Genomic DNA, 17,729 nt, shown 5'->3' on the forward strand with positions numbered 1-17,729 from the left:
ATGCACGCCACCTGGAAAAGTACCAGCTCGCCTGCCCCCAAGGCTTCTCACCCCTGCCTGGGCCATGGCCAGGAACACAGGCCCTTAAGTCTGTTTACTTCATGCCCTGACATGGTTAGGCTGGGTCTCAAGATGCTAGATCTGTCTAAAATATTAAAGAACCATGCCAAGGAGCCCAGCATGGCCTAGCTGGGCCCCTAGTCCAGGTTCACTTTCTGAATGGCCGTTTCTCAGATAACTGAGGTCTCTGGCTACAGCCAGGCTGGGTAAGTGTTCTGAAAATGCCATCTTGAGCCAGGTAGAGTTGTGAGGGCTTAGATAAACCTTCCCTCTATGTAAGGATCTAGACACAAAGTATCTATCAGAGTGCCTTTGTTCCCCACTCCACTGCAACAAAGAGCTCACACTCAGGCCAGAGAGCCCAATTTCTCCAGACCACTGAATATAGAAGCTCTGTTCTCAAGGGGCCTGCAAGCCAGTGAGAAAACAGGCTTTGATGTGTAAGGTTTTGGGCTGCCTGTCACAGGCTGCCAGGAGCAGGGAGATCGGAGCAGGCAGGACGCTTGTGACTGACCCATTCCCCATCAGAGTACCCTTTCCCCAGACAGAACTCCAGCTCAGAGATGCAGAGCCTATGTCGACAGGCTGGGGAGGAGGGAGTCCCCAGGGTCACGGTTACGAAGCTGGCCAGGCTCAAAAACTTGGCCAGGGTTCAAGCTGAATACAGTATGAGCTTTTTGACAGCAAAAGGGCCAACAGTGAGTTGTCGCTTTTAAAGAGTTGTGTGTGAGAGCGGAACCCTTGACCTGATAAGACACTCAGGACTCCAGCCTACTGCACCAATAGGCCCCTCTCCCACTGCCCCACAAACACCATCAAGCTGTCCATCAGGGACCAGGATAGCCAGTTTCCTTTCTTGGGGGGGGGGGAACGTTCATGCAGAGAGAAGTGCCGTTTGAGGCCCAGCAGAGGACCAAACATCCAGACTCATAGCCTCCACTGACGGGCTGACTGGCTGCTTGCCTACTAGACAAGGGTACCACCTTGTCAGGAAAACCCTCCTCAAAGAACTCAAGGTCCAGAAGGAAGAGGGTTAGCACTGACAGTGACATACTCTCCAAGGAAAGATAAGGCTGGGCAGGTGGCTCAGTAAAAATAATGCTTGCTGCTCAAGTATGAGTATCTCCACTTGGATCCCCAGCTGCTCATGACAGGGCACCCATAATCCCAGTACGGGGAGGTGGAGACAGGAGGATTCCTGGGGCTTGCCAGCCAGGCAGTCTAGCCAATTCTCAAGCTCCAAGTTCAATTAAGATATGTGACTCAAAACACAGGTACACCTGAATGAGGAAGACGCCCAATACTGACCTCCAGCCTCCACACTCACGTGCATCCTCAGGCCCAGAGAGACACGAATAGCATTGCAGCCATGCCCTCTGTCTAGCGGCTGAACCTTGGGTGAGGGCCTCTAGCCTGTCCCCTCACAACGCTCTATGCCCTGTGACGCTCACACCACCAGAGCCTGCCTTAGTTCTCCCCTTCTGGAAAGGCTTAACTCCCTAGTAGGTCTAGGGCAGGGCTCTCTGGAGGCTGCCTGAGTGCCCCGGTGCCAACCTCGGCCCTGAGCCAAAATACAGAGGAGGCCAGTCACAGGGGCCTTGCTTAACACGGCCTGCCCTGCCTCTTCTCCACGGCACACACCCTGCTGCAGCTGTGCAGGTCTGCCTGGGCCCCTTCATCCATTCATCAGGCATTTGATGGCACTGGCTGCGTGCCAGGCTCTACAGAAACCCAGGCATAGTTTTTACCCTGTGGAGCTTCTAGTGAAGTGGACAGAAAAAGACATAGAAACGCATATCAGCTATAATGAAGGGAGAGGGAGGGCTAGGGATAAACACAGGGGGCAGGTGACCCTGGGGGAGTTAGGGCCCTTTTTGAGCCTCAGCTGAAGCTCCCCCTTTGCCTTTAAGCCCAACCTCTAAACGGTTAGCTCTGCTAACTCTGTCTCCAGCACACCTTGTTGTCACCCCTACTGACTCTTCCTGGGGTTAGAAGCAGATGAAGGGAATAGTGGACAGCTCACCAGGGAACTGGGTATCTGGTCCGATAATCTCCACTCGTTGGTTGCTGCATTTGAGGAACTTACTGGCTACAGATAGGGCATGGGGAGACTTGGGAACCAAGGAATCCTGATGGGACAAGCATCAGCCCCAAGACAGGACAGGGCCACCAGCACTTCCTGCGTGCCCAAGGTATGCAAGCTTTGCTAACTTGTATAGACACTACTTCCCAACTGAGGCACAAGGAGAGGGTGCTCTGGAAAGTAGCTTGTCCCAGGTCACTGTGAGGGACCAGGCTTCTGACTCCAAATCATATAGCGGCCCCCATCATTATGCTCTGCAGCTGTCTGCATCCTGTGGTGATTCTCAAACCTACCCTGGGGTCTGAAAGAGGGAAGAGAGAAATGGGAGGAAATCGTAGTTCTTCATAAAGGGCCCAAACAATGCCAAGTACTGGCCAGGGAAAGAGATGAGTCAGGGCCTGGTGTGGTGACATTTCCTAGGGACCATCACTGCCAGCAGAGTGCTCTGTGTAAAAGACACAGGGTCCCAAAGAGCCCGGCCGGGGTGGACTCTGCTTAGCAAGCCTTAGGATGACTGTGACTCTTACAGAGCCCAAGGTCCCACGTTTATGGAACTCTTAGGTGTGGGCAGCATCTCATTTAACCCTCACCGGTTTTTGCTGATGTTTTTCCTTCATTTTAGAGGCGGTAATGGGGAAAGTATAGAACAAGACATAACAATGAAATGGCAAAAATGAGACCTAATCCTACCTTAACAACTATTTAAAATGCCACTGTGTTAAACGCTCTGATTTAAAAGCAGGGCTTTACAACAAAAGGCAGTGGTTGGCAGAATGTCTTGACATGTGGTGTACAAGATACTCTTTCTACTACAAGACTTAAATAAGCTGAAAATACAGCATGAAAAGAAACAGCAGCACTCTGACAGGCGGAATCAGGAGGAACTCTATGAGTTCGAGGCCAGTCCAAGGCCATCCAAGACCACACTGTAAGCTCTGTCTCAATCCCACACCACCCCAAGACAAAGAATAGAAAAGTGAAGACTGCCGGAAAGATGGCCCAATCTTGAAGTGTTTGCTATAGGAATGAGGACCTGAGTTCAGATCTCCAGCACCCACATAAAAAGCTGAACACAGCAGCACACACCTGTAACCCCTGGAGACAGAAGACCCCTGGGGCTTGCTGGCCATCCCGTGCAGCCAGATCAGTGAGCCCAGCACTCATGAGGCAGAGGCAAGTGGATCTCTGTGAGTTTGAGGCCAGCCTGGTCTACAGAGTGAGTAAGTTCAAGGACAGCCAGGGCTATTATAAAAAGATTCCCCTGTCTCAAAAAACAAAACAACAACAACAACAAAGGTCTGAAATTATACACAATATGTTCTTTGATCAAAATGAGCTAAAAATCTGAAAGCAAAGGATACATTTGAGAAATTTACAGAAAACAAAGTTTCAAAGACCTGTTCATACTCTCTAGCTTGTAAAGGCCATTTCCTCCTCAACTGGTGTTCTCCATGCATGGTAGATCTTGAACATTTGCAAACATGTAGGTATCTTCTTCCCCATTCCTCATACCAGACACACTGATTCTGGCCCCAATTAAAATAGCATAAAGCCAGGTGTGGTGGCACACACCTTTAATCCCAGTATGGAGGGCATAAGAGGCATGGAGATTTCTGTGAGTTCTAGGCCAGCCAGAGATACACAGTGAGACCCTGTCTTAAATAAATAAATAGCTTTGGAATGAAGCAGGCCTTTGCATTGTAACAGGTCATCTTGCAGCTCTTCTCTTCCCTGGGGTAACGGCCACTCTGTGGCCAGTCTACAGAATGCCCTAAATGCACTTCCTTCCCAAAAGACAGGCGCTAACATTTACAGGACACCTGAGCCAGGCGCTCTGCAACCCTGATTCATGACAATCCAGCCTTACAAACCATACAGGTGGGTCCTGTCCTTTCAATGTTGCAAACGCAAGACCCAAATGCTATCTGCCTCCAAGGTCCCTCCTCTTTCCACCAACCCACACCTGTAATTCCCAGAAGGAATGAACACTACATGTGAGAGCCTTGCAAAGCCAGTGTGGCCTCTGCCTTTTCTCCCACCCCATCCCAAGGATGCTCTTCCGGGGCAACATTTTCAACCAGGGTGTGGTATATCACACTCCTCTCAAGAAATGACCCAAATCTTCTAGAAGTAGGTCCCTACTGGGGGTGCTGATAAAAAGCTCCTGGAAGTCGGGAGAACCCAGAGCGCTTACACAAGTGGGGAGAGAGGAGCCTGCAGAGGTAGGTTGGAAGCTGAACGTCAGCAGGACTTCAGTCAGGTAAAGGCCTCCTTCTCCTCACATCAAGATGGCATGGGCCTCTCTCCAGAGCCAACTGGCAAAGCAAAGCTCAGCTGGGAAAGCTGAACAGACTCCAAATATCAAGGGACGTCCATGTTCACACAACCTAACTCGTCACTCAGCACAGTAATACAGAGAAAGAAAGAAATGTGTCTTAGTACATGCAGCCAGGAGCACAGCAGGGTTCCAGTATTAAGGACTTTAAAAAAAAAAAAATGATACTTCATGCCTCCATTTAAGAAGGCCCCAGCTCTTGGCAAGACTCTGAGGAAACCTGGGACCAAGGTTAATCGTACCACTACACAAATACAGCTTTATCTATGCCTTTAACATCCTAGCTTCAGGGAGCTGCCCTGCAAGCATGGTACTAAGCACTCCTACTTAATCCTCAACCAAGCAGATGCCCTCCTCTCTCTCTTTTCCACCAACAACCCTCTTAATCCTCAACCAAGCAGATGCCCTCCTCTCTCTCTTTTCCACCAACAACCCTGAAAATTCCAAGAGAGCATGGCAAGCCCAGGACTGGAACCGGGACTGCCTGTCTCAATAACTCTTTCTACAAACCTTCTCCTTCTTTGGATGCCACACAGAGCTGTTTTGAAATTGATGACAGTAGCACCAGGTGAACAGAAGCCTCCAAGACACAACTTCTCCCAGCTGTTCCCGAAGTGTGGCTGGCTGGGAAAGGCCAATGGGTGAGTAGCTCTGAAGAGACTACAGTGATTCCCGTGTCTGGACTCCTATGGGAGATCTGTGTCTTTTCCTTCCAGAAGCCACAAACCTCCCATATTCTCCAACACTACATCCACAAGGGGCTTTAAAATAAAGCCTGCTCTCCCCAGGCCATCAGATACCCCAAATGCCCATAAGGCTCAAGTCCTTACCCCTTCCCCTGACACCCTGAAATCTAAACCCAATCAGCTCCATGCCGGAGTTCCTTTGAGCACCTATGGTCCCTAGTAAAATGAGCATCAGATCCAGCCACAGGCAATCACATCTCTCTGCATGGGGTTCTATGGCTTCTTGAGAACTTAAATTGTTAAATAAAAGCTGTTTGTGGCGCACGTTAAACAAGGGAAAGGGTGAGTAACCATGCACTCCAAGATCACAGCAGAAACCCGGTTTCGTGACCGATGAGACGAAGTAAACTGACCGTGGACCCATAGTCACCTGTCCCAAGGACACACAGATGATTATACTTCAGTAGAACTGCCAAGCGGGTGGCCACACATTTGGTGCCTGTCTTAGTTACTGTTCTATTGCTATGAAGAGACACCGTGGCCAAGGCAACTCTTCTCAGGAAAAGCATGTTATTGGGCCTTGCTTACAGTTTCAGAGGCTTAGTCCCTTATTAGCATGTGGAGGAACAGGGCAGCATGCAGGCAGACACGGTGCTCAGGAAGTAGCTGACAGTTCTACAGACAGTAGGAAGAAAGAGACACTGGGCCTGGCTTGAGCTTTGAAACCTCAAAGGCCATCTCCAGTGACACACTTCCTCTAAAAGGCCACACCTCCTAATCCTTCTCAAATAGTGCCACTCCCAGGTGACCGACTAAGCATTCATTCAGATAGATAAACCTTGGGTTGGGGAGGGCATTCTTACTTAAACCACCACAGGACCCCTTCAGACCTCCAGGTCCTCAAGGACTGTTTGGCTCATCTCTTCCCACCTCTGGAGTGAAGCTGGGGATCTGATGTATGGGGTCCTAAACCTACATCCCCTCCTGCCCCACCCCCACCCCCAGGTTTTCCTGTCTGGCCAGCTCTGGAGAAGGCCAAGACCCATCTGGTTACCAGGCTTGATGTGAAACTGAATGTGCCCCTATCCTCCCAAGTGACCAAAAACAGGCGGCTAGAAAAGCAGGGTTCATAGCATGGCTGCCTGGAACCTCCCAGAGGGCTGCAGGGCATCTTTCTTACCCAAGCATCATGTCAGCATCAGGCCCTTTCTCAGGCCTGGTCAAGATGTAGGACCTCTGCCAAATGCTGGCACATTCCTTGCATTTCTCCTGTCTCTGAGCAGCTGCTGTAGGCCCTTTTCCCCTCTGTTGATTTATTCTTCATTGTTCCTGAAATACACCCAGAGGCCCTTGGCATGCCACACCAGGCACCCGCAGAACATTCAGCCTAAGCCCCAAGTACACACCAACCAGGCACTCTGGGACCTGCGCCAAGCCAACAGGAATGACAGGCCCTAGGGTCAAACCCAGCAGTCGAGAAGACCCAAGATCCCACCTAACCCCCGTCTATGGCCTCGAGAGCTTTTCTTAGGACTATAGAGGCTGGAGTACACTTGAGAAAGAAGACATCTGGAAAGCCTAAATTAGGCCTCATCACCCCCTCCCAAGAATGTGTGAATGGCCCAGCAAGCCCTAGACCCAACTCCAAACTGGGCTTCTGGGCAGGAAGGCACAGAGGGATCTCTGCAGCCCTCCTCAGTCCTAAATATCTTCCCTACCTCTCAGTCCAACGCTGCCCTAAGTCTTACCATCTCACTGCCCGCCCCCCGTGGGTGAAGCACCGTTCCCTGTGCATATGATGCACATACGATCCTGTGCATATGAACTCTTCACAAGAAGAGTGGGGCTGTGTGGTAAGAAAGGTGACAGGGTTCAGTGCGCAGCCTCTCCCATCACTGGCCTTGTGAGCCTCAGCCTCCTTATCAGCGAGTGGGCACAACAGCGTTAAAACCACTGTGCGATTAGACGAGGCAGCACAGAGATGAAGAGCCTGCACAATCGAGCGCTTGATAGATGCTATTTCCTTCCCCCTTTTGCTGGGCCTGGGAGAAATGAATGGCTGACAGCTCTGGGCAGGCCGGGCAGCACAAGGAGACAAGGAGTCCCCGCAACAGTGTTGAGCTCTGTAGACGTGTAAGACATCTGGTCAACAGACTCCGGAGAGAGGGCTGGCAAGAATTCCAGAACACACACACCACAGGCCTCTTCCTCGAGACTCAACTGTGCCAGCAGGGACTGCAGGGGCACAGTGGGACAAAAGTACTTCCCAGAGAACCCTGACAGGGCTTTCAGGCCCGTGGTCACCCTCCTGGACTCACTCTAAGAAGAGCAAGAAAAGGGAAGGCGCCGTGGCCTGAAAGTGGCTGGGCAAGGGTGGCCACAGGACGGAAGGACAGAGATGACAGATGTTCAGCCTGCTTTAGGACGCAAGCAAGCATGCTCAGGAGCCATGGCAGCCAGTGTGCCACGCGTGCAAGTACCCGCCTGGTTATTTTCGGCACTTCTGTCCAGAGCCGGCAAGGAAAGGCTACTGCCGGTAATGTGGAAGGGCTGTTTCCTCTCGAGTGTGCAAGTCTGCAGCAGGGACAGAGGGCACACCAGCAGCCATGCAGAGGCGCCTTTACCCCCTTTCTTCCTCTCCTAGCTGTCACTGTATGAGCACTGTGTAACCTGTACACTTCTGCTTTCCCTTAGATCCAGCTCTGTGACTGCGCGAGCGCATGTGTGTGTGTGTGTGTGTGTGTGTGTGCCCGTGCGCACGCGCTCACTCTCTCTCTCTCACACACACACACACACACACACACACACACACACACACACAAAACTATGGAGCCAGAAGGCTGAGCCACACCCAGGAGCTGAGACACTATTCCTCTGCATTCTTCCTGCACTGCAGTGGGCCGTTCCAACTTCCAAACTGGGAAGACAGTGACCCAGAGGGTGACACCGGATGTAAACACATCCCCTCTTCCCACTCTCCCAAGGTGAAATGGGAACTGGTAACCCCAAGCAACTCACAGCCTCTTGGTCTCCCTATGTGGTCAGAAAGAAGTTTAGCTAGATTCCCCTCAAGTGTTCTCCGGCTCTGGGATAACTCAAGGCTAGGGAGCCCAGGATTATGAACTAAGGCCAACTGAGGCCTCAGACCCAGTGAGGTCACGTGAGGACACAGGTGTTTGCTCCGGGAGCTGCCCCAGGCTGGGAGGGAGAGTTTGCTGGGAGGAGTTTGAAGCACAGACCCACCTGCGCAGCGCAGGGCCTGTCTGCACTCTAGCGGCCTTCCCTTCCCAACTGGCAAGTTTTGGCAACAGTGGGCTGGACTAGGGCTTCTAGCCACCCAGCTTGGGAAACGTCAAAGCCCAAATCCCCTTACCGCATTCCTTCTTCTCTGCAGCCCATCTTCCGTAACAATCGGGATGGCCTCAGGGAATCCCCGGCTGGCTGCACGCCTGCAGGACCGCCCTCCCTCCCAGCTTGGGTGAGCAGACCTCACCCAGGCTGCTCCCCTCCCCCTTCCTGAAACTTGGAGGAAGAAGCAATGCCTGGAAAAAGCACCCTCAGCCCACAAGCTCCCTGTGGTTGAGAGAAAGGCAAAGGGAACAGGGAGCACCTTCCCGGGCTAGCCGCAGTGTGAGGCGCCATTCTAGGGGGAGATCATCCAGGGAAGCAATGGGTCAGACACCAGGTTCTCTCTACCAACAGCCCCCAGCCCACTCCGCCCACCAGCTTAGTAAGCAACAGGCTCTGGCAGGGAGATCCCCCTCCCCAGCCAGCAAAGCCTCAGCTCTTTGCTGGCTGACATGTGGCAGCTTCCTTCCTATATACTATTCCAGTACTTCTCATCCTTGCTCTTACTTCAGTTGGGGAAAGGGCCAAAGTGCTCCTGAGTGGGACAGCTGCCACCCCAACTCCACCCAAACCTCCCTCCAGGTCACACTGTCAGGGTAAGGAAAACACTCTAAGTACTTTGTCCTAGGCTGCCAAAAACACCTATGCCCACCTAGGTGAGCCGTTCACCCGAGGCCTGGGAGGGTAGGTTCCCCAGAGCACAATGGGACCTCTGGGAAACCAAGCTCTTAACTCTCTTCTCCAGGGACAGTCTCTTGTAACAGCAAGGATCTGGGTAGCCTGAGGTAAACCACTTGTAACCCAAGACCCAAGGAGTTAGAAAACAAACTTCATTTGGGCAAGCTACAGCGCGCCCCCCCCCCCCACACACACACACTGATTTCCTACCACAAGCAGAACACCCTGCATTTCCTCCTCCCCAGTAGGGGCGAAAAGCAAACAGGAGCTGGACCTGCACCTAGTGAATGGATAGCTAGCATTTAGTACAAACCTACTTACTATCAGCCCATCAATTTGCATGTGTAATCTTGTTTCACCTTTATAGCCACTGTACAAAGTACTACTCTCCTGTCCATTTTACAGAGGAGAAAACCGAGGATCAGGAAATTAAGCAATGCACAAGGCCACACAGCAAGTGGAGAAGCTAAGAGTATGAACCTGGGTGCTCAGGGGTGACTCCCATGCTCCCGCCTGGCTTCCTTCAGTCACTGCCAGCTGACTGTCCACACACCATCCAGGAATGGTGTTGCAGTGTGGAGGCAAATGGGTGTGGACGAGTTTTGCTTGATGGCTCTGGAATTTGAATTGATGTCCACACACACACACACACACACACACACACAACTGTTACAGTTCCGAAGTGTGTGACTGTGAGAGCTCATGTCAGTGTGCAAGAGGTGGGGATGGGAGGAGGGTGATCTGGATTCCAAAGAGCAGCCTCCAACACAGAAGTTATGCTGTAATGTTTCTGATTCATAAAATGAGCTCACAGTTCTCAGTGTCCCAAACGCTGCTTCGAATGCAAATGCAGGTTTCCTTGCTAAGAACTGGGGATTTCAGCATTCCCAGCCCAGGATACAATTTCCTCCAGCGTTATGATGAGCAGAAGCAGTTTCTCCAACAAAAAGCCACCACTGGCTGCATTTCCTGCAATCTCCAATGAGTCAGGAAAAAGTAGAGTTCCCCCTCACAGGCACCAGCTGGCCTTGTACCAGCATACATGCACACATACACGTACACACACACACACACACACACACACACACACACACACACCCTATCCTAGCCGGTTTAGCAGATCTCCAGACAGGAAGCTCTACAGTTCTCATTCTGAGGTCCCCATGGGGTCAGGATGACGAGACACAGGTTCTCAGAGGCTAAATGCAGAGTGGCGTCAAGGAACAAGATGTACCAACCAAACACTAGTATCATTTGTGGTGGACTGGTCCTCTTGAAATTAACAATGCAGGGAGGTGGTGCTCCCTACAGGAGAGGAAGGACTCACCGGACTTCGGCACAGCAAATCCTTTTCTTTTTTTTGAGGCAGAGACCACACAGCCCACCCAGGATGGCCTTAAATTCATGAGCTCAAATAATCCTCCTACACAACTGTCCCATACCCGCCTCCCAATTATCTGGGACTAAAGGGGTGTGCCATCAACCTTGGCAAGCACTTTTTTCTGGGGGGGGGGGGGACGGGGACTCACTCATTTACCTAACTAAGCTCTTACTGGATGCCAGGCATTGTGGAAACAGCAGAAGCTATCATTGTTTTGCATGTATTAACTCAGAGTCCACACATCAACTCTATGAAAGAGAGCCTATACCTCTAATACCACAATTTATGTGTGCAAATAAAGCAGCAGTTGGGTTTCAGAAGAAGGCCTTCAGCAGTGACATGTGAAACTGAACTAAAGGGGCAAGCAACACTCTCCCAGTACCTCATGTCCTCCTCACCCAGCATCAGCAAACTTTTCTCTTGAGTGACATACTGGCAAAGGCTAAAGATTAGTGGTCCAAGCTCACCAGCCAGGTAACTCTCCACCTTCTACACACCCCTGTCTTTCTCCAGAGTCCTTGGGGGTCAACAAGCCTTTCCCCAGGTTCTGCAGCCATGGGCAGCCTTCAGCTGCATCCACAACTACATATAGCCTCCCCACCTCCCACTCATTAAAAGCAGCAGCCTGAGATTTTAAAACTAGGGCTATTTTTAAAATCTCGTGTTTAAAAATTAAACTTTCTTTCGTCCTTCCGGGCATTCCAAGGAACTCTTTCTTGATCTGAGGGGTAGGGGTTCGACCTGGTGCTTGGGGCTGCCACCAAGACAGCTGACAGGCCTTCCCGGAGCAAGCTGTAAACCTGGGGACCTTCTCCAGGCTCTTTCACCCCTTGACCCCTGGGAGCTACAGACCAGAGAAACCAGCCAGAGGCCAATGCAATTAGAATGGAGACTGGGCCCGGGCTATGCAATGAGATAGTTTATCACAGTAATTGAATGTTTACACCCTGCAGAGCAGCAGGAAAGAGAGGCCCCAGAAGTCCCCAACCGAATAGCCTGTCCCATTGGGTTCTGGAGTCATCTGACCAGGCCGAAAGCGGGCAGTTCTCTGAGGTTAAAGGTGCACACATCATACTTTTTTCCCTGGCTATTCCTCTAGGTCTCAGGAGGATGGTTTCACCCCCCTCAGCTGTGGCACCCAAGTTGGAGTCAGAGGTCAGAGATACAATTCCATCTTCACCAGACCATCTTAGTCCTAAAACTTCAGGGTTGGGATCACCCAGGCCTCCAGGCCAGGCTCCCAGTGCTCGATGAAACCATTTTTCTCCTATGCAGGCACACCTCGGGTCCCCTCCACTCTCGAGCCACGGTGGCTTCAAATATCAACCACTGCTCCCCTAATCCTGCCTCCCCTGAGCAAACAGGTCCAAAGAGGGATGGTGGAAGCAGGAAGTAGCCGCCGAAGTTGTAGCCAACAAAGTTTAAAACAAGGCAAGAAACTTCCCCTTTCATCTTTCCAGCAGCCCGCGGCCGGAGATGGTTTGGAACACTCAGTGGCCTCCCATTTGGGTGCAGACGCCTCCTCCAGGTCTGCCTTGGTTCTGAGGCTTGAAAGGCCCAGGCACCCAAAGTTCCTCAGCTTCCCAAAGTCTCTCTAAGGCCTGGGTGGGGGCGCAGCGATGGTCCGCATGCCCCTCATTGTGCGCGTGTGAGGCGGGGAATGATTAACTCCAACAAGCCCGCCATATGCAGGCAGGGCCCAGACGAACCCGGGCTCCAAAGCTCACGACAAGCAGCCTGGAACACAGCACCCGGCCAGGGACGCGGGCGTGCGGGGGCGGGCGAGACAGATGACAGGTCTGAGGTGCACCAGCACGCGGGGTGAGGTGGCTCCACGCTCGTCGTCCGGCCCGCGCGCGCTCAGAGCTGCAGCCAGCCTAGGCCTCCCCAGCCCTGGCCCCCTTAACGACCCCATCGCACACCCCGCAGGTCTGTCCCCGCAGAGTCCCCGCGCCGCCACAGCGCCCAGCACGCTGAACGAGAAGGGACGCCCGCTCCAAGTTCTCGCTGCTCGCGAGCCTCTCGTCGCGCCTCCTCCCCGGCCCGTGCCGCCAGCGGGTCCCTGCGGCCACCACGTTGCTCTCGCGCGCGCAGGAGCAGCAGCCGCCGGCAGCGGGCGTGGAGAGGCTCGGGAGGGCTTTGCAGCCGGGGCCGCGCCTGGGTGGGCGGGCCGCGGGCGAGCTGCGTAGCTGCACAAACGCGGCGGGCGAGACCGCGCTGCACACGCCGCTGCGGGGCGCGGGGCGCGGGCCGGGCGGAGGAGGAGGAGGGCTACGGCGGCCCACGCACCGGCTCCCGCCGCCCCGCAGGCCGCAGAAGTTGGCCGCCGGAGGCCCCGCGTGTGCAGAGCTGCAGCCACCTCCTGCACGGTAGCCCCGGGGTCCCCTCGCTGGCCGTGCCGCCCGCAGGCCTCGGCCGTCCCCCGAGCAACACAACACCACTTACCCAGCTCCCGCTCGGCCTCCGGCCCCAGTCTCCCTCCCTTCCGCCGCGGGCCGCCACCGCCGCCTTGGGTCGCCTCCGAAGAGCCCAGCCGCCTGCACGCACTCCCGGATTTTTAAAAACAAACAGGCGCCGTCGCCTCCCTGCGGCGTTCGCCGGGCTTTCGCCAAGCCCGCGCCTCCCGAAGCTGGGAAGTTTGCTGGCAGGGCCCGGGCGGGACGTGCGTGCTGTCACCCGCTGCTCGACACACGGCAGCCTCGGCGCGCCCCGCGCCCGTACAGTCCGCCTCGAGAGCGCTCTCCCTCCCTGCGTGTCACCCCCAGTCCTGCGATGCAGTGTCAGGATTGCACGACTCTGACTCATCGGTTGAGCTCACAGCTTGAAAAAAAAAAAGGGGGGGGGGGAGAGAGAGAGGGCGAGAGGCAACAGCAAAGGAGGAGGACTCGCTGGCGTGCTACAAAGGATTGCACAACTCGAGGCTGGGAGCGCAGAGCGCCCAGTGGCTGGCCGGCGCGCGCGGCACGGCGGCGAGCAGGAACCAGCTCTACCACTTCATCAGCACAACTGTCTCTGGGCGGCCTCTCCGCCTGCAAGCTCCGCGCCGCCCACTTCCTGCGACCAAATAAGGCCTGGGAGGCGTCTTTAAACCTCAGGGCGGCTGCCGGGCTGGGGATTTCCAGCAGACCTCACCTCCACTAGCAGAGGCTTTGGCCACCCTCCACCCCAAGCCTAGCCTAGGCCTGAGCCGCCCCCCGCCCCCAACCCCCCACCCCATGGCTCTTCTGTAACCAACAGGCCACGCTGCTTGTTCCTTGCACATCAAGGTCAGGAGGAGACAGTGACGAAATGTTTGGAAACCCATCCAGCCTGCCAGGAAAGAGAGAGAGAGAGAGAATGTGTGTGTGTGTGTGTGTGTGTGTGTGTGTGTGTGTGTGTGTGTGTGTGATAGTGGAGAGGGCACAAGAGTGTGTGATGGTGGAGAGGGCACAAGTCGCTTGCCTCCGCAAAGAAAACTGTGGCTAAGGAGACAGTAAAGCATGCACAATCCTCTCTGAGGCACTTGAGCAGCCTTGCTGGGTTTCGATTTCTAAGCCACCAGCCTGCCCATGGTGTGAAGGTTATAGAGAAACCAGCCCTGGCCCTATAAAGGACTCACGTGACCATTACTTAGGAGATGAAAAGCTCCTGGGTTGAATTCTCACAACTCAGGCCTAAGTTGGGCAGTACTGACTCTAGGACACATCCCTGTCCTTCTCTCCCTTGCCTTCCTTAAACGGCCCTGACATAATTTTCTGGTCGTAGCCTGTGATGCCTCTTTTCCTGTTTGGTGAATGACGGGAAACTCAAGAGGTCTTCCAGAGCTGAGGGAAAGTCAGAAGTCTTTTGCTGTTTGGATGTTGTTGCTTCTCAAGATGAGTCAGAAGGTTTTTCCTTCAAAGGAAAAACCACTAAGGAACACACTGTGTTCTGAGAGAAGACACTTTCCCCTGCGACCCATCCATCCTAAGTGTCAGGTGCATCCCTTCCTGTCTCAGGAGTAGAAGGACAGCGGAATGATTCTCACCCTGACATTGCAGGGCCTGGGCCTGCACCTTACATAGAGAGTGGATGACGCAGACAACAGGGGACCTTCTTCATAGAAACTTGCAAGCCCTAAGAGGCATGGCTTTCCCAACCATCCTCTCCCAACTCTGCTGGCTTCATCGCTACCCATGTGTACCTGCACCTGGGAGGTGCTCCTTCCCCCAGAGGACAAGGGCTTACTTGTCCTATGTCATTACAGACGGGTCAAAGAATTTTAGCTACAAAACACCAGTAAGCATGCCAGGGAACTAGACCAGATGGCATCCTAAAAATCTCTTCCGGCTTGAGATCCATGATTTTGTGATTATAAAAAAATGAATGGAGGAGCCTGGGAAATCCCTTTCTACAAGGAAAAGTCCAGACACCCCAGCTTAGCATCCACCATGACAAGTCTCCGGACACTTCCCCATAAGCGACTGACCAGCTATGTGAGAGTGTTTTAGAACTCTCATTCATCAGATGGAAACAGGGTCAGAGAGCTTGCTTGTATGCCTTGCATAAGGCCACAGGGTAACTCCATCATCTGTCACCTCTCTTCCTCTAGTCCCCCAAAGAGTAGATGACTGACCAGTTAAGGTAGGCAGTATCCTCCTGCCCTGCCCCCTGGACAGGCTAGACCCTCAGTGCTCCTGGCAGAGGCCAGGTCTAAAATTCATTCTGGTCTTTTCATTTGCAGGTCTCGTCCTCCCTGTGCCAGTTCATCCAGGTGAGGAAAGCAAAAGCACTTCACTTGGTCTCTAGTGTCTTTCATTAAGCCTGCAGCCATCCTGATCTTCTTGAGGGCTCAACCCCGGCAACCAACCAGGGCCTGCCCAGAGGGAGCCCCTGAAAGAGAATATAAACCAGTCCCGGGACATCCCCCAAAATGACCTAGCTGGGGAGCACATTCCTAGAAGAGTCTACCACCATAACGCCAGGCCTCACAGGAACCAGCAGGAACCGCTGCAAAGAGCATTGCTCAACCTGCTCAGGGGACTTCCTCTCCCACCACACAAACTGCTGGGCCTGTCCCAGAAGTCGCATGGGGAGGAGAGGCAGGTGGTAAGATGTACAAGAAAGAGAAGTCAGTGGCCCTGAGAGATCCGCCTACCTTAAGCAGTGCACTTCTTCATTTAGCTCAACTTCTGAATTTGGACCACCTCTGAAAGGAGGGGAGGGGCTGTCCTGACATGGTAGAAGGCTACCTCCCACCTACAGCCTTTCTGGGATGGCCTTGGAGGTCAGTCTTCCTGCAGGCATGACATCGCAGAATCCCTGACTTATGAAGTGAAAGTTGCCTCTGAGCAACCAAGAAGGTAACCTTTCAGAGCTGGGGGGTAGGGGTAGAGCAGCAGGGAGGTGTTCCTGAGACTTCACCCGGAGAATGCCATTTTTTTCCCTACCACCCCACTTCTTCACAAACCACAAGGAAGAGAGCAGCACAGGGCTCCAGGTCCCTGAGTATCTGCCAAGAAACACTCCAGGAAGTAAAGCATCCTGGCCCGGATTCCCAGCTCTGACACCATCTGAGGGTAGAGCCTAGCCTCACAGAGGTTTCCTGGGATGATGTCAACTCTCATGACAGCTCAGAGTAAGACAGCACTCCCCTAAGTGGCCATCACCTATGTCCAGTCCATTAACCTGTTTGGGGGAGGGAGCAGGCCAAGGCTAGAGAGGTAGCTCAGCAATTAAGAACACTTGTTACTCTTGCAGAGGACCAGGGTTTGGCTCCCAGCATCTACATGGTGGCTCACAGACATCCATAATTCCAGTTCCATAGGGTATGACACCACAGGCACATGGTACTCATCTGGTGTGCACAAGGTACTCACCTCTCCATTAATTCTCTGTTGGCATTGTTCACCACAGAATAATGAGGAGTTGCAGGACTATAGCTCAGTGCATGAGGCCTTGCATTTAGGTGCTCGGGGAGGAAGCAAGGGAAGGAAGGGAGAGTAGGAGGAGAAGTGGCATATTCCTCTGATCCCAGAGCGCAGGAGGCAGAGGCAGGATGACCAAGGGTTCGGGGGCAGCTTGGGCTACATATCAACACTGTTTTGTTTTTTTTTAAAGTTTTCTTCTCCTAGTCCCCAAGTTTGCATGCTTGTTCCTTCCCTTCTCCGCTGAAGTCAGTACACATGGAGTGTTAGTGTCCCTTCACTGGGGCACACATACTAGGGCACAGTAAGTCCACAATGCCAGGTTCCTTATGTCCCTACTGCGATTTCCCTTTGCAAAATAAAGATGCTCTCTTTAGGACCTCCTTGCCTAGAGTTACAAGGAAAGAAAGAGAAAGTTGTGGGAAAGGTAGGAAACCAGGACTGAGTATGGACCCTGTCTAAGATGAATCTGCTCCACCTTGGGACAGTTGACAAGAGCCTTCCCTGAACTTTCTGTTGCTGTGTTGTCTTGCCTATAAAAACTCCATCATATTCTAAGGAGTTATAACTGTCATTTCTCAGAATTTTTATTCCTCCCCACCACTTTCTCCCTTTCAAGAACTTAATTCCAGGAAATATCCTTACACACACACTCCCACCCACACGGCCCCATTGGTCCTAGGATGACCTCAGCTGGGCTCCACCAAAGGGACTATCTCCAGCATCAATCTGGTGTCTTCCCTGAGGTGTCCCTCCACAGCTGCCCCCACTCCGTGCCTTTCGTACCCTTTCCACAACACTGAGGAGTGTGGGTTGATTAGGGACACCCCTCTGATGGCTGTGTCTTCTTCTACTGCCTTACCAGGTCCTTCCTGGACGAATGGGCAGCTTAAAACCAACCCAGTCACAAAAGGGGGCAGAGAAGCCCCTGCACTCTGATCTCTTTCCCCCTGAGAACCAGGGACCCCCTCCTTGGTTCCCAGTTACTTCACCTGTTCCGGGGAATGCCTGCCACACCAGCCCCCAGCTGTCTGCATCCCTGGGTACTTCCCACCTGCCCCTCTCCTACAGGCCTAGCCAGGTTCCAAGTGCCTTTGTCAGGCCTGAAAGGGAGCTTCTATAGATGTCCCCAGTTGCTGCTGTCACTCTGGGGTAGACGTCTGGCTGGGTGCAGTGAGAAGAACAAAGCAGGTGTGGCTGCCAGGGAGGGCCAGCCAGCAGGGCCAAGGGACAGAGACACCCTTTCTTCAGGGACAAGAGCTGCCAGCTTCCC

At 53.3% G+C, this 17,729-nt stretch overlaps 1 protein-coding gene across 3 annotated transcripts in view; it reads right to left on the reverse strand.

Moving 5' to 3' along the window:
* The window catches only part of Mideas (mitotic deacetylase associated SANT domain protein), a 66,122-nt gene that overhangs the window by 27,395 nt on the left and 20,998 nt on the right, over positions 1–17,729 (reverse strand). The window contains exon 1 of one of the 3 annotated variants that reach the window (XM_051196295.1): positions 13,017–13,400. The exons of the other annotated variants lie outside the window; for them this stretch is intronic. The gene's annotated coding sequence lies outside the window, so the exon portion shown is untranslated. Of the gene's footprint in view, positions 1–13,016; positions 13,401–17,729 lie in introns of those variants that run through there. 3 annotated transcript variants of the gene reach the window in all.

The sequence above is a fragment of the Phodopus roborovskii genome, unplaced genomic scaffold (assembly GCF_943737965.1).
Source record: "Phodopus roborovskii unplaced genomic scaffold, PHOROB, whole genome shotgun sequence".
In the NCBI taxonomy this organism is placed as follows: Eukaryota; Metazoa; Chordata; class Mammalia; order Rodentia; family Cricetidae; genus Phodopus; species Phodopus roborovskii.